This window comes from Wyeomyia smithii, chromosome 1 (assembly GCF_029784165.1).
Source record: "Wyeomyia smithii strain HCP4-BCI-WySm-NY-G18 chromosome 1, ASM2978416v1, whole genome shotgun sequence".
NCBI lineage: Eukaryota > Metazoa > Arthropoda > Insecta > Diptera > Culicidae > Wyeomyia > Wyeomyia smithii.
In genome coordinates this window covers 148,217,953-148,235,479 of record NC_073694.1, presented here as the reverse complement: position 1 = coordinate 148,235,479, position 17,527 = coordinate 148,217,953, and the positions used below count along the sequence as shown (strand labels likewise).

Here is a 17,527-nt window from a genome sequence, read left to right as displayed (position 1 = left end):
TTGCCTGCCATCCTTAAGCAATTATATGCTTTTTTTAAATTTACTAAATTTATTTTCAAAGATCATAATTTATTTTGATTATTTTGTCATGCAACACTCATAGAAAGAAAATATCATTAAGACCTTGCTATTACCTTCCTCATTCCAACATCTCAAAATCTTAACATGGATGATAGTACCCAACATGTTCACTCAGTGAAAGATTTGGGTTGCCTGCTAAGTTTGAATAAACTTTAGTTTTTGCAATATTATTTTTTTAAAAGAAAAACAACTCGAAACTTGGTTTTCCAACACAACAAAATTACTGAAATGCGATGTCGAGCAGTTATTTATTTCCGAATTTTTTTTAACAGCATTGTGCGACGCGCGTCGTAAAAAATTGCGTCGGCCGGGAATCGAACCCGGATCAACTGCTTGGAAGGCAACTATGCTGACCATTACACCACCGACGCAGGCACTACAAAGAACTAAGCTGGTCACCGTTTGGTTATGACACATCGGATTAAATGTTGGCAAAAACGACCGGCGGCTGAGGTTTTGGTCCGTTTTGTTTTAGAATAGCTAGCTGTCCTACCCCATCAAGCTTTCATCTAAGTCTGATTTTGAACGCTTCATGTCCCACACACACCGGCAGATTTTGCCTTAATTCATAAGGCAATCGTCTGATTAGCCTTTCGGCCTGTTAAGGCCAGAGGAAGGCAGCAAAGGTGGAACGGGGACAGTCAAATGAATTGTTTTATTTGGAGTTAAATTGTTCGTGAGTGCGGTGGTGTGAGAGTTTTCAAACAAATATATGGGTCCGTGAAAGTTTCCTCATGAAATTAATATGATGTGAAAAATTGATATGGTTACTTGTTGGGTTGTTTCGAACACAAAACAAACGCTATTCCGGAAACGTTTGCCGAAAAGGATGAGAAGTTTTCAATAAGAAACTTCTTGGGTATTCAAACAAAAGCCTAAACATGGCCGGCTGTTATTCCACGTACTGGCTTGAAACGTATACCGAATAACCAGAAGATGCCAACTCTATTTAATAACAGCACATTTCAACATATCTCACAATTCGAATGCCACTATTACAGTAACTAGATAAAGTAACTGAAGTCGCTTTCGGAATAGGATAACCAAGAATTTAAATTAACTCTCAACAATCGCACAATCGTCATAGTGAACTGCGTGTTTGCTGCCATGATGGAGAGCAACATTCGCCAGTCAAACAGCTCCAGGCCCGAAACTGCTGAGCAACTTACCGCATATGTGTAACGTAGCTTCGGTTAAGGGTTTTGATGGTTACGGTACTAGCAACGAGCGTGGAAACTTTTACCGTATGGTATTTCGCTGGCAAACTTGCACACTACTCTCTACTGTGCTACGCTTATGAGGAGTTTGTGAAGTTTCCACCCTGCTGGCAGCCTGAAGAAGCACGAGGATGAGAAATGAATACATTTCCCAACTTTTCACATACGGTGATGGAAGAGAAGAGGTACGTCAAAGTTTTGGCAATTAAATTAAAATGAAATCAATTTACTCAAATTTTTTGAATGTTTACTCTGCGGCGCCATAATGTGAAGTGAATTCCCGACATCGTTATCCATTGACTTTTTTTTTTTTCAAAGGATAAATCGTTATTTGATAGCGATCACGATAGGGATAACTTGTGATCGTGTTGCAGATATAGTATATAACGAAGTTATTGCGAAACTACAATTTGCTTACCGTTTTATCTACTCAATTCTAAGTTGAACTGACACAATTTGAAATGGAACTTTGCTGATGTGAAAAGACTAGAGCAATTTCACAAAAAAAACCTTTACCACGAAGTATTAATGAAAACCCAAATTAATCCACCCAGTCTTTCTCATTCAAGCTTATTATTTATTTAAATAGATTTACACGAATACAACAATTTTCAGAAAAAATACATCTTGATAATATTTGCTGGATTTATTCACCACTCTAGATAACAAATTTTTGGTAGCTAGCAGTGAAAGCAGTCAAACACATATGAACATACATTAACACATACAAATAACATGAAATAAATATATTTCAAATATATGACACGATTTTTTTTTTTTTTGATCGTGGTTAAATCGAAACGTCACAGTATTCATACTTAGGTTTGACTCGATTATATATAGACTCGATTTTATATCATTCGATAAAATATCAGTTTATATTCGATTATTTATATTAGGATTTTTTACTCTTTCAAATATGACTTTCTTTTCACGACTTTCGAACCACGTGTTAAATCATTATAAAATTCATCAGTCAACCCTTAATTACCGTTTATCTGATATCAGTGTTGTTCAAATCGTTTGTGTAATCTCTGAGATTTCGTGATTTCAACATTTTGATACAATACAGAAGAAGTTACAGTCCGGTTACAGTAAAATTCAATAGGGTGTTATGAGGCAACTAGATCTTTCATTTGACACTAATTTTGTTAAAATCGGTTCAGCCATCTCAGCGAAAAGTGGATGAGCTTAAGTGTTCTTCGGAATATATGTTTCTTTTCATGCCGTCTGCCGGGGTGAGATTGTGTCAAAAAAGGATACGTTTTTGTTTCTTAGCTTGTAATGCACACATTCATTCTGCAGTGTTGCCAACATTGCAATTTTTTCGATTCAAAACTTAATTTGCAGTTTCCTCAAAATGCCCCCCCCCCTTCGATTTTGATTTTGACCACGCCAATGTGTTTAGCAGACGATTTTACATAGGAATCACTTATCAGCGAAAAACAAAATGTAGCGTTCCAGAGATACAGCATTCTCAAACTTGCAAGATTTGATTTTGTCTACGCACGAAAGCGCTTCTACATAAATTGCTGCATTCTTAATGGTATCCTAGCAGGCGTTTGTGTAATCGAAAAGATGTACCTTAGAGGAGCATCCCTTAATGATGTAACTCAAAAAATCCCGTTCTAGAATCATTTTCACGAAAAGTTACAGGAGAGTTTTGGTTACACTTTTCACATGAATCTTCATTTTATTGGTTTATCACATTGTAGAAATCATCCTCTCTCAATTTAAAACCGTTTCCTAACAAGCGAATGTTTTTTTCTTGATTTAAGGTTTGCCATGATTCCAAAATTATAAACAATGTGTCTCATCACGGGTGCAGTCAATTCATTTCATGGTGTGTTCAATTGAATTGTATTTAAAACAAATTTTTGTCGCTGGAAAACGGTATTGGTCATCACAGCAGCTTACGCGATCAGATTTACTAGCTACTGAGGGAGCATGCATAAAAGACGTAACTTTTTTGTTTTTTTTTCTATCCCCGCCCCCTCTCCCACCGTAGCATTTCGTCACAAAGTCAGACCCCTAAAGAAAATTACGTAGTATTATAAAAGAATTCAACCCCCCCCACCCTCACCCCACCCCAATGACTTTTTTTTGCAAATTTTATTACTAAAAACATACATTGTATCATAAATGAATAAGACAAGACAAAGAATTAAAAATGACCACAAACAAACAAAACCGTGAAAAAAAAACAATTAGAATAAATCCAAATTTTTTAATTTCGTATTTGCTACGTAGCTTGGCTTGACCCCGCTAGCCTCCCCCTCGTCAAATTTCGTCACAAAACTGCTAGTCGTTGCATGTTCGAGTCCCGGTCCGGGAGAAGACTGTTATTATCAGTAGGAATCAGTGGCTGCGAAGCCTGTGTCAAATAAACAGAACAGAAAAAGCCACTTCCGCTCTAATCCTGGGTAAAAAGAAGAAGAATATAGGCAGATGAATGTAATGATAGGCTTACTTGCTCTATGACGGTCTATGATATGAGCAAATTAAGATATTCGGTTATGATAAAATATTTTTGATGCTTTCGGAGATTTGTTTGAACATGTGGTCTTGAATGTAAACATGCAAAATTATGAAATGAAAACTGAAATCAGCATTTTTTCACGTTATTAACAATGTCACTGTGGGGTCCATCAATCGGTACAACACTTTGTACTTATAAGTTCCGGCCCAAAATACATCGACTCACAAATTTTGGTCGAAATCGTAGATGGTCGATGCATTTCTTCGGACACTTGACATGGAATGACCCACATATAAAAATGCAGCTCTGCCTGTCTGTCTGTCTGATTCATATAGGCTTGGAAACTACCGAACCGATCGGCGTGAAATTTTGTATATAAGGGTTTTAGGGCCCGGGAAAGGTGACTAAGATAGTTCGAGACCCCTCCCTCTTCTGCAAGGGAGGGGTCCCATACAAATGAAACACAAATTTCTGCACATCTCGAAAACTAACCAAGCAAATGGAACCAAATTTGGCATGTGGATGTTGTAAGGAGGATCCTGGTAGGGCCTCTAAATTCTAGCTTATGCGCCAGATGATCAAGATCATCTGCCAGAATTACGGATCAGTTTGCCCTGCCAGCTCAGTACTAACCCTACTGCAGGATCCACCTCTTAAAAGTCCCGACTATCCCAAAACTCATCGACCTCAATTCGCAAAGCAGGAATGTTTCCCAAATTCAACAAAAATCTTCTAATTAACTACGATTCCATTGTTGGAACCATTGAAAGTTGTTTTATTATTGCTTTTTTTATGAAAAGTGGTTATATTCGCAGGCGATATAAAGAATGATAAGGTTGAAGTTATTCTAAGTAAATTTCGATTACTACAAAACGAGATTTATTTCGCTATTGTCCCTACACCTTTCTCCTATCCCAGGAATCCAGTTCCTTTACGTGACGTCACTATATGTTTTCTATTTCCCTGTTACGTGAGTCTCCCTATCTGTGCAAAATCTCTTTTCCCCTTTTGTTTTTACAATTTGTTCATGCCCTACTATTTCCTTATGGTGGTGGTGGGGGGGTGTCGGTGTTTAATAAAAAGGTCCGGACGTACTTACAGCATGTCTCGATGCTACAGGTTACCTGGAACGAGCAGGTCGTTCTCCTGTTGGGTCGGGTGTACTACTGTTCGGTCGCCGCGATTGCAGGGGTGGCGACACGAGGTCCCATTGGTGTAGAGGTCTCAACGGGTGGATTACTCGGCGTATCCACCGGCTCCGATGGGATGGCGTTGAGCGGCTGATCAGGACTGATTATTATTCTTTCCCGGGACGTGAGTCCGGGCGATTCGCACTGGCTGTGGTAGTCTTTCCCCTGACAGACCACTCGCGACTCTTGGCATCCACGTGTTGGCGGGGTGGTGCTTCGCGAGGCCGAACTCCACTACCGTTGACCACGCACTCTGGGTGTACCCTTAGTGGCACGCAGCCACGAGGCGAAGGATACCACCAGGGGATCGCCCTAGTCCGATCAATTGCACCACGATAACCACAAATGGTAGAGGTTCGCGTGCTGGCCGAGGAGGGCCGCCAATCTGCGGGTCGTCCGCCTTCGAAGAAGCGAATATCCTGGCCAAAACTTCCCAACGCTTTTCGTGGTCGTCAGTGACCGACTAGAAAGGAATTAATTAACACCCAACACACACAATATTCAATTTCCACCAATTTACCTCACGAAACTGTTTTTTTTATTTAGCTCTGCTTCACTAATAGTTTGATTTTTTCTGACTCACGTTTTGATTTCTGTTATAATTTGATCATTTTTTTTTAATTAGAAATAAAATAGCTACTAGATTTATTTCGTTTTCCTTTTATAGCAACGCGTGCTTACCGTTTAGAATTTAATCAATTTGCTGGACTCACGGTTTTATCAAATTAAACCAGTAACTTTTTGTTAGGTCAAAATCTGGAAAAAATCAAATTACTTAAAATACACTTCATTTTGCAACGGTTAAATTTATTCACTTTTTTTCATAATTCACTAATAAAATTAACTTTTATGGTTCACTGACTTATTTTTTAGAAATTTCTGACTTGTCTGTTCGGCGGTCTGAACGGGAAAGATCGTGTTATTTTTTCCCTCGTTCAGCCAAGCCTCGAATTTTCTTAATTTTCTTTAATTTCCGTTTGCAAAAATTCGTTGATTTCCATACTGTAATTATTTTCGTTTATTGATCAGTGAAACCAACCTTTTCCCAGACTGTCAAAATATTAGTATCTAACACCCCATCAGTAATTCCCCTTGATTCGAGCACTCATTGTCTACCTTGCAGGCGATTTAACTCCCACCATTTGATAGGGTTCTCTATGAAACTAGCGAGACGCTCGTTTCATCAACCTCCACTTGTCCCAAAAAAATTATGAAACAATTTTTTTTCTGATAATCTAAATTACTGAAACTCTAAATTCGTAAAACGTATTTCTTACATTACCCTATTAATATAGTCCGACATACATGTTATGCAAAATGTGTACAATTTACCCTATTTATCATAATAATACCGTGTATCACGATATACTCATTAAAGCGTTCGCGCGCGTTCCCGAGAAAACCGGCTTTCAGGATCATCTATTCGATTAATAGAACTCATAACTTTTCACACCAATCAATCTATTGGCCAAATTCTTCTATACTCCAATACACTAATTGGAAAACTACTAAACCCACTGTACATATTCTTAGGAACTCAAAAACGAAACCTACTTATGTGTTACGTACTTATGAACGAATCAAAATACCGAATATCTCCCTACTCTTTCGCGCAATCTTCTCGGGTTGGTTGCTGTTGATAGTGATAGTGAGTGACCGGGCTATTATCGTGTGATCATACTAGTTGTATTCCAACTATGGTTGCGAGTGGTTCATCTCGCTAACTATTGCAAGCATTGGGAAAACTTTTGGATGCTGAATTGTTACTGTTGATGACTTTTGTATGAGGCGATTGAAACGGAGTACAACTCTTTTCAGAACGTAAGTATTAAACTCTACAGGTAAATCTATTACTCTTTTATGTGCTGTATGTCTTCTTTTCTCTCTAATCTTCTTATATGCTAATACGACCTTTATCCTAATCTATCCGTTAACACCCACTTTTTTGTTTCCAACAGTAAAAGTGAGCCAACTTTCAATTGGTTTGTTCTTCTAAACTTATGGTGTCTTTTACGATAAAAGATGCCAAGATATTATAGTTAAACTTTTTAATTTAGTTTTATACATATATTTACAATTTTTAGCTTATTTCCGCGCGAAATTCACGAGGATGACATGAGTAATCTTTCGTGACTTTGGTAAGTTGTCGTTTTTTTCAGGTTGATTTTGTCGTGTTAAGTCTTCCAAATTTCTACTATATTTTTTTATACCGATCAAACGTGTTTTTTTGCCTGTCCTTATTCTGGGGTTCTTTGTTTAGGTACATAGCTGAACACTTATAAAATAATCCGCCATTGCTTATTTGATTCGGGGTGCTCTTCGCTGCCGTCATTGTGTTTGTACATAGCTCTGTGTTTCACTTTCCAAAGTGTTCCATTAATCAGTCTGAGTCTGGTTTTAGTTTTTTTTTGTTTAGCGACGATTCAGATTCTTTTAAGTTGAGAGACGTGGTATAAACCTAATGATTTGCCGTTCGAATCCTGCAAGATGTAGCAGACATCTCCTACTCTCCGTTTTACAATTGCTTCGGAGAATTTTGGCGCTAATTTGGCATTAAATGCTTTTGATTTGTCAGATAGAAAGTGATTCCTCTTAAGGACTTTTTGACCTTCTTGAAACTCGATTAATTTTCCTGATCTCAAGTTATAATATTTAGAATACTTGTCATATGCTAATTTTAAATTTTTTCTTACTTCTTCATTAATTTTCTTCATCATTTCAGCGTGCTCTTTTTCTGTCTGCGTTTGATCGCTATTTGTATCGCGCAAATTCTGATACTCTTCCCCTGAACTGATTTGGTTTCTACCGAAATTGATGAAATAGGGTGAAAACCCACTTGATGCATGTGTAGCGTTGTTAATTGCATTCGCAATTTTGTAAATATTTTCATCCCACTGATTTTGTTCTTTTTTAATTAATGCTCTAATAGCTGACGTAATTACTCTATTTGTGCGTTTTGCGTTGTTTACTTGTGGAAAATAAACTGGAGTAAGCCAATGACTAACTCCGTATTGTTCTAGAAGCTTTTTAAATTCTTTAGAAATAAATTGTTTGCCATTGCCCGAAATAATCAATTCGGGCGTTCCAAACAACAGCAATATCATATTTTCGATGAAAAAAACTAGTTGTTTTGATTTAGCCTCTTTCAACGGCTGGATAATTACAAACTTTGTAAAAATGTCTGTTAATACAAGTAAGCAAGTATTTCCTGTCTTTTTAGCCCTCGGAAAAGGTCCCACATAATCGATCGCTAATATTTGCCATGGTTGTGTCGCTAGTTTTTGTTTACCCATTGGTGGGACATGGTTTATGTTATCTGATTTGGATGTTTTGTATGTTAAGCAATTCTGGCAATACCGTTTTATTTCTGTGTACATTCTTGGCCATACATATTTCTCTTTAATCTTTTCCAAAGTTTTTTCGAAACCTAGGTGAATTTCATCGTGAATGTTCTGTGTTAATTTAATTCGTTCTTCTATTGTAGGTACTATTTACCAATCGAACCTTCTGTCAGTGATTTTTGAAGCATTTTCTACATATTAGAATATTTTGTTATTGACAACTTTGAAATCCTTATAATCGGTAGGGTTTTTAGTAATTTTGTCCATCAGAGATTGATAATCTAAGTCCTCCCATTTCACAGAAATGCTGTTGAGTGATCTTGACAAACAATCTGCCGTTATGTTGTCACGACCTTTTCGGTACTCTATGCTGAAATCGTATTGCTGGAGTTTTAACGCCCATCTACATAGTTTTGCCGATCCTTTGTCTGCGCTAACTTTAGATAGCCATACTAAGCTGCGAGCATCCGTTATTACTCGGAAATGCGTTCCTTCCACATAATTTCTGAAAGCTTCAATTGCCCATAAAACTGCGAGGCACTCTTTCTCGACAGCAGCGTACTTTCTTCTGGTGGAGTTGAGTTTTTTACTAAAATATGTTATCACGCGTTTCTCTCCTCGTTGTATTTGCGTTAAAACGGCTCCAACTGCTAAGTCTGATGCATCCGACTCAATGGTAAAAATTTCATCAAAGGCTGGATTTGCCAGAATCGGAGGGCTGATCAGAGCTTCTTTTAGTTTTTCCAGAGCTATTTGCGCTTTCGAAGTCCATACGAATTTTTTGTTTTCCTTTCTCAGTAAATCTGATATTGGTGCTGTTATGTCACTATAGCGGTTAATGAATTTCTGGTAGAAATTAGCGAGTCCTAAAAGACGCCTCATGTCTTTTACGGTTCTTGGAGGTTGGTAATCTAAAATCGGTCTTATTTTCTCCATATCGATGGAAATTCCCTGTTCCGAGACTACATATCCGAGATACCTTACGTTTTCCCTGCAAAACTTCGATTTGTTCAAGCTGATAGTCAGATTTGCTTTTTTCAGACGATTTGCCACCTCTTCAATTAACCGAAAATGTTGGTCTAGAGTCTTAGTTGCAATGATGATATCATCCAAATACACCCATACAAATGGTTGTAAGTCACACCCTAATACGATGTCCATCAATTTAGACATAGTGAATGGAGCTCCTTTCAACCCGAAGGGCATCACTTTGAATCTAAAAAGACCTTGCTTCGTTCTAAAAACCGTGTAATTTCGCGAATTTTCCGCCAGTGGTATTTGCCAGTACGCCTCTTTTAGGTCAATTACGCTAAAGTATTTGGCTTGCTCAATCCTGTGCAAAATCTCGTGCAAATGCGGCATCGGATATGCATCATTTTTCGTGGCTGAGTTTACTCGTCGCGAGTCTAAACAAATCCTGAATTTTCCATTCGGCTTTTTAACCGGTAGTAATGGACTCGCGTATTCGGAGTAACATGGCTCAATCACGTCCATTATTTTCATCCTCTCAATTTCCTCATCAACGAACTTTTGAATGTATGGAGAGCACCGGTAAATAGGAGACGGTTTCAGCTCTACGTCTGGGTTGATTTTTATTTCATGTTCAATCATTGAGGTTCGGCCTATTTTATTTTCTTCTGATACCTCAAAGCATTCAATGGTTCTAAGTAGTGTAACTCGGTCCTGGTCTGATAGTTTATGTTCAGTTTCAATTGTATTTAATGAAAAAGGTTCGAAATCGAGTGTAGGAATATCTTAAGATATGTCCTCCTCTTCGCTGAAATTTTCCACCATCGAGCACACGAAATTTTCGAATTTCAATGCAATGTTTTGCTCTTCATTTGAAAAATAATTTTCGATAAACTCTAGCGAATTTATATGATTCGATGGTAAATTCCTTATCGCATGAACTTTATTATTACTTGATTGTATAACTGGAATGATTGAAAACGCATTCCAAAAATTAATTCCCAGGATAAGAAATTTAGAAAATTCTGATACTATGTACACTCGGATTATTTTTGTTATGTTATTAAAAGTAATTGGAAGATTAACAAACCTTAAACAACTATAGCTATCTTTGCTTGCCGTATCTACTTTTAATTTCGATTTGTGCAATTTAAAATTATAATGTTTTATCAGCCTCATCGAATTCAATACTGAAATTTCCGCTCCTGAGTCCAATAAGGCTTCTACTTCCGTATCTACAACTCGAACTCTGATATGTGGACATTTCGTTGGTACTATTGTCATCTCGTAAACCGACGCAATTGGTTTAAAGTCCTCCTCTTCGTTGCGGTTCGTAGGTCTGCTAGGAAAAGAATCACCCCTCAGTTCTCCTCCGTGCTCTCTTTTTTTTGATTCTGTAGTGGCAGAACATGATTTCTTGGGCAGGTTGAGAACACAACTCCAGGTGTGCCACATGCATGACAGAATATCACTTTCGGCTGTCTGCATTCCCTCCAACGATGGCCATATTTTCTGCAATTCCAACATAACGACGTCGGTTCTTTTACCGCTTCCTGTGTCTCTGAATAGGTTCCTTCCTTGTGGGTTGAATACTTTCGCTTTTCCGTCCTTTGCTGTCTATCCCTAGTACCGTATGCATTAACATTCGCTTCCTTTGAAGACGATGACGATGAATTTGAACTTGCTTCAACGTTCCGAACATGTTTTTTAAACGGGCTATTCAATTTCGTATAAATCTTGCCACTGTCCTTATCAAGTTGTTGGCAAAGCATATTAGGATGCGCAATATTTTTTATTTTATAGAATGAAAGCTTTGTTTTGTACCACCGTCTCATATTGTTTCGAAGGACCTTCAGCCTCTTACGTTCCGAATATTGTTTTGTCATTCGTTCGAACATCCCTTCGATTTCTGAGCAAAACGCTACGAAGGACTCTCCCTTTCTCTGTTTCCTATCTTTTATGTCCTGTAAAATTTTGTGGTCTTTATTGGGTTCCCCGAAACGAATTTTAAGTTGTTTCGAAAATTTATCCCACGTTTTGTACTTCTTTTTGTAGGTAAAGTACCAGCGTCGTGCTTCCCCAGCAAAGAGAACATATGCTTGATCGATGAACCTATCGTTGGGAATACGCTCCGCTACGATTAGTTCATTCACCTGGAAGACGAAATCTGTCACGTCCATGCTTTGAGGATCTCCGTTGAACTGGATACCCCATTTGTCCAGTCGATAATGGTAGAACCGGTCATGTTGTCTTCTAAATTCCTGCGATCCTTCTGCTTGACTGCTTGAATCGGAACCAGAGCTACAGTCCGTGACAACAGACTGCTCAACGAATCTAATGACGAACTGTCATCCTCTGTAGAGGACTCGGTATGTAACATCTTTTCCTTATTTTCTTTCTTTATTTTCGGTACTGCTCCTGAGCAAATAGTCGGTTTCACTTCTGTTTTGTGTCTCTTGTCGCTTTCTGTTCTATTTGTTAGTTTCATGAATTGTTTTTCAATTAAATCATTAATTGTTCTTGCTAAGAATTCACTGTCAACTGATTTTTCTAGCTTCTCTTTAGCATGTTTTGCTACGCTAGTAGCTTTTTCTTGTTTCTCTTTTTTCTTAAGTTTCTCTTGGATCTTATGTTTCTCTTTTTTCACTTTTTCCTTTTTTTTGATTTTCTTTTTTGCACCCTTTCTCTCCTCGTCATAATCTCTTTCTGAATCACTCAAATTCATGAGCCTGTTCGCGGTTGATTTGTAAATCTCGATAAGACTTCTTATTTTCGACAAAATTTCCACCTTTTGTTCGCCTTGAGCCAAATCAAACACTTTGGTTCTATAAATTCGCTCCCTCCAATGACGAAGCTGTGTAATCCATCTGACTTGAATCGTTTCTCTTAACCCATTTTCAATCTCTTCAAGTTTTCGTGTAACTAAAGGTAATTCATTGACGAAGTAAATGTCTTCGACGAGAATAATAGTATTGTCCCCTTCTTCAGCTAGAATCTTTTTTAATCTTCTTTTTTTATCTGATTCATCATAAAATCCATTTCTTATCGCCAGTTCGTATTCTAACTCTTCTTCACTCAAATCATCAATATTAATCAACATCGGAAAACTTTGCACAGAAGCCATGCTAATTACGTTTTTATACTTCTCAGGAATTTTCAGCTTCACTTTGGAAAATCAATTAATGAGAATGGAACACCTCCGCGCTGATTACTCTAAGTGGAGTTATTAGTATGATTAATCTAAGATTGAAAGAAAACCTGAATTCAATTGGTTGAAACAAAGGAACGAAAATCTTATCCCCTACGGTAATTATTTATTTATATTTTTTCACCCGATAAATTTATCCCTTTAAACTAAACAAAACTAAATATTTATTCAATACAGTGCTCGAATCTGTAATACTGACGTTTTAATCACAAAATCTTATTTTACCTCAAAAATTTCCATCAAAAAGGTTGGTTTAACTATATAAGATTCAAATTTCTGTGGGACGAGCCATTTAGAAAGTTGGGCGCCAATGTAAGGAGGATCCTGGTAGGGCCTCTAAATTCTAGCTTATGCGCCAGATGACCAAGATCATCTGCCAGAATTACGGATCAGTTTGCCCTGCCAGCTCAGTACTAACCCTACTGCAGGATCCACCTCTTAAAAGTCCCGACTATCCCAAAACTCTTCGACCTCAATTCGCAAAGCAGGAATGTTTCCCAAATTCAACAAAAATCTTCTAATTAACTACGATTTAATTGTTGTAACCATTGGAAGTTGTTTTATTATTGCTTTTTTATGAAAAGTGGTTATATTCGCAGGTGATATAAAGAATGATAAGGTTGAAGTTATTCTAAGTGAATTTCGATTACTACAAAACGAGATTTATTTTGCTTTGTCCCTACACCTTTCTCCTATCCCAGGAATCCAGTTCCTTTACGTGACGTCACTATATGTTTTCTATTTCCCTGTTACGTGAGTCTCCCTATCTGTGCAAAATCTCTTTTCCCCTTTTGTTTTTACAATATGTTCATGCCCTACTATTTCCTTATGGTGGTGGTGGGGGGATGTCGGTGTTTAATAAAAAGGTCCGGACGTACTTACAGCATGTCTCGATGCTACAGGTTCTCCTGTTGGGTCGGGTGTACTACTGTTCGGTCGCCGCGATTGCAGGGGTGGCGACACGAGGTCCCATTGGTGTAGAGGTCTCAACGGGTGGATTACTCGGCGTATCCACCGGCTCCGATGGGATGGCGTTGAGCGGCTGATCAGGACTGATTATTATTCTTTCCCGGGACGTGAGTCCGGGCGATTCGCACTGGCTGTGGTTGTCTTTCCCCTGACAGACCACTCGCGACTCTTGGCATCCACCAGGGGATCGCCCTAGTCCGATCAATTGCACCACGATAACCACAAATGGTAGAGGTTCGCGTGCTGGCCGAGGAGGGCCGCCAATCTGCGGGTCGTCCGCCTTTGAAGAAGCGAATATCCTGGCCAAAACTTCCCAACGCTTTTCGTGGTCGTCAGTGACCGACTAAAAAGGAATTAATTAACACCCAGCACACGCAATATTCAATTTCCACCAATTTACCTCACGAAACTGTTTTTTTTATTTAGCTCTGCCTCACTAATAGTTTGATTTTTTCTGACTCACGTTTTGATTTCTGTTATAATTTGATCAATTTTTTTAATTAGAAATAAAATAGCTACTAGATTTATTTCGTTTTCCTTTTATAGCAACGCGTGCTTACCGTTTAGAATTTAATCAATTTGCGGGACTCACGGTTTTATCAAATTAAACCAGTAACTTTTTGTTAGGTCAAAATCTGGAAAAAATCAAATTACTTAGAATACACTTCATTTTGCAACGGTTAAATTTATTATGAAAATTCACTAATAAAATTAATTACTCAATCACATCAACCATAAAGCATCTCACTCCCTATTTTGAAAAACCCGATATAGTTTCAGTTTTCCGCCAAGTCAAACTATATTTTTTCCCGATTTTTTTTTTCCCGATATTAATTAGACATTAGACAAGTTAAGACAAATTATGCATTGACAAATAATTAATGCGAAACCTTCAAGAATCAGTGTTAAATGTTTAAGAAACGAAAAACGGCAGACTAGTGTGTAAGTTTAAAGCTTTGTGTTGTTAGTTAGTACCTACATGTAATTATGTCATTTTTATCCATAGTATCCTTTGATAAAGGCCTAAACCAAAGGTCGAAACGTCAGGTTGACCAAAATCTAGTCGTTTTAATTCTTCAAGACCGAGAAAGCCATCCCACCTCTGTAACAATTATTCCGGTCGATCTCCGCTACTATCTACAAAATGGCTGCTTTACAACAAGGTTTCTTCCAGCAAGTACAACACAATCACGGGCAAGCAACTGTAATACTACTCAAAGAATATGCTCAGCAAAACACCAAACTCTGCAACATGGTCGTTCGCAAGGATTTCCTAATTAAGTGTCGACGTACAGGCGTTTTTCCCGCACACATCGCAAACCCTACCAGATGCATACACCCACTTCTCGAAGAGCGTAGCCCGTACACACATAAACTACAAAGGATAGTTGAACGTTTCAGAAAATCTATTTTGAACATTGGAATCCAGCACACCTTTTACAAAAAAAGGCATCCTCAAGAAAAACCTGCAAAACGTCAAAATCAATATAGAAGTCGGTGATACTAACAATACTTTCGCCTCCAGATTTTTTGTAACTCAAACCTCATCTGCAGAGTCTAAAGAAAGGCAACTGCGGAGAAAAACTGAATCCAAGATCGAACGCTTAATGATCAAAGCCAGTGCACTATCGGATGCACTACCCGCCTACAACGAAAAAGCCATACTAAATGCCACACAGATCCCCATTCCAACAGACATGGCCACACTACTGAGCCTGGGTCCAAAGTTTTCGTTCCCTATCAACGACATCAAACAGATTCCGCTGTACCACGTCATTGCTAACCTGGAATCTATCCTGCGCACGTCTCAAGAGAAAGCAGTGCAGGATCGGAATAGAAGTTTGGCAGTCAATAAAATACAAAACTTTCTGTCTCGATCAAAATGTCAACATAACAAAGACCCACTGAGCCAATTCTGCCGCAACGCCGCCAAAACCACAAAAAAGTTTCTTCAAGAACACCCAGAAGTATGTGTACTAGAATCCGATAAAGGAAAACGGATGGTCGTCATGTACACTGCAGAATACGACCAGAAGATGCAAGATTTATTGGATAATCCGACGTACACAAATACGAACAAAGATCCCACCGCAACGCTTCGACGGAAAAACAACTCCCTCGTAAGTAAACTGCTCAACTTAAAGATAGTCGACCCATCCACCGCCGCCCGGCTTCGCACCTACACAGCCATTTGTCCTCGTATATACGGTCAGCCAAAGGCTCACAAAGCCGACCTGCCGATTCGCCCCGTTGTCCCCAACATCACCGCCCCCACATACGCGCTTTCCAAATACATTGCCAGCATACTACAGAAAGCATTCACAAGCGAGTACAACATAACCGATAGCTTCGAGTTCACGAGATATATCAATACGATCACGCTTCCTCCGAATCACGTTCTCGTATCATTCGATGTCGTTTCATTGTATACAAACGTGCCCCAAGATCTCATATTGCAAACCATCAAAGACCGTTGGCCCAGCATAAGCGAAAACACTCACATAGATTTGGATCTTTTTCTGGAAATGACCGAATTTTGCCTGAAAGGTAGCAATTTCCAGTTCAGAGGGAAATTTTATTTGCAACAGACGGGTACCGCCATGGGGAGCCCCTTATCGCCAATTCTTGCCGACATGGTGATGGAGGACCTTTTATGCAATACAACTAAAAAACTCAGTTTCGTTCCACCAGTCCTCAAAAAATACGTAGATGATCTGGTACTAGCTCTCCCACAACATGAAACCCAAAACACTCTCTGCAAGTTCAATGAGTATCATCCTAACCTACAATTCACGATGGAAGAAGAATCCAATGGAAGCCTACCGTACCTGGACACGAAAATCATTCACTCCGCCAATCAAACACTCAGCACAGAATGGTATTCGAAACCAATAGCATCTGGACGTCTGCTCAATTACCATTCGTTTCACCCACTCGCAATGAAGATAAACGTCGCAACTAACTTCATTCATCGCGTCACCAGTCTGACCACCAACAGCAGCATAACACAACAAAAACACATCATCTTTCAACATCTCCGCCGCAACAGCTATCCATCCGCTCTGATAAACCGCCTCACTAATAGCATCAAACAACCGATAACTGCACCTGCAACACCAACCACCAACAGCACACCGGGAGACAACGTCGTTCCTGAAATTACCTACCGCACCATGGTCAACATTCCGACACTCAGCTCCATTCTAATTAGCATCCTGAAAAAAGACTATCCCCTAGTTAAGATAGCATTAAAAAACCATCAAAACAACGAGAAATCTGTTAGGACCAGTGACAGATCCAATAGAACCACTACAACACAGCAATGTTATCTATTCGATTCCCTGCAACGATTGTGCCAAATCATATATAGGGATGACAAAAAATCAATTGAAGACAAGAATCAGTGGACACAAATCCAATGTCAACAAATTGCTTGCATCCCCATACCAGCCCAGCGAACAACGAACAGCTCTCACACAACACATGATCGATCATGAACACACATTCAACCTCAGCAAAACCAAAATAATAGACCGCAGTTACAAAGCTTCTGATCTACCAATACTTGAAATGTGTCATATCCAGAACACACCAAACACAGTTAACTTCAGAACAGATGTAGATAACCTCAACACCGCTTACGCAGGCATTCTTCACACATACCAAAACACCACCTCTCGCAGATCACAGATCACTCTCAATAATAACAGACCAACAAATAGCCCAGATTTTAGCACCACAGATACTCAATCACATCAACCATAAAGCATCTCACTCCCCATTTTGAAAAACCCGATACAGTTTTAGTTTTCCGCCAAGTCAAACTATATTTTTTCCCGATTTTTTTTTTCCCGATATTAATTAGACATTAGACAAGTTAAGACAAATTATGCATTGACAAATAATTAATGCGAAACCTTCAAGAATCAGTGTTAAATGTTTAAGAAACGAAAAACGGCAGACTAGTGTGTAAGTTTAAAGCTTTGTGTTGTTGGTTAGTACCTACATGTAATTATGTCATTTTTATCCATAGTATCCTTTGATAAAGGCCTAAACCAAAGGTCGAAACGTCA

At 38.6% G+C, this 17,527-nt stretch overlaps 2 long non-coding RNA genes, 1 other non-coding gene and 1 pseudogene across 3 annotated transcripts; 2 read left to right on the top strand and 2 right to left on the bottom strand.

Moving 5' to 3' along the window:
* Window positions 1–380: 380 nt before the first annotated feature.
* Trnag-ucc (transfer RNA glycine (anticodon UCC)) lies at window positions 381–452 on the bottom strand. The gene has a single exon. It is a non-coding gene; the product is annotated as a tRNA-Gly (tRNA).
* A 5,061-nt stretch (window positions 453–5,513) lies between these two features.
* On the bottom strand, window positions 5,514–5,866 carry LOC129717772 (uncharacterized). The gene is made up of 3 exons (XR_008726740.1): window positions 5,783–5,866; window positions 5,649–5,723; window positions 5,514–5,560 (listed from the first exon to the last, which is right to left on the bottom strand). It is a non-coding gene; the product is annotated as an uncharacterized LOC129717772 (long non-coding RNA).
* Window positions 5,867–6,661: 795 nt separating this feature from the next.
* LOC129734093 (uncharacterized) lies at window positions 6,662–12,650 on the top strand. The gene is made up of 3 exons (XR_008729778.1): window positions 6,662–6,788; window positions 11,333–11,646; window positions 12,428–12,650. It is a non-coding gene; the product is annotated as an uncharacterized LOC129734093 (long non-coding RNA).
* A 3,378-nt stretch (window positions 12,651–16,028) lies between these two features.
* On the top strand, window positions 16,029–17,228 carry LOC129718450 (uncharacterized; annotated as a pseudogene).
* The last annotated feature ends 299 nt before the right edge of the window (window positions 17,229–17,527 follow it).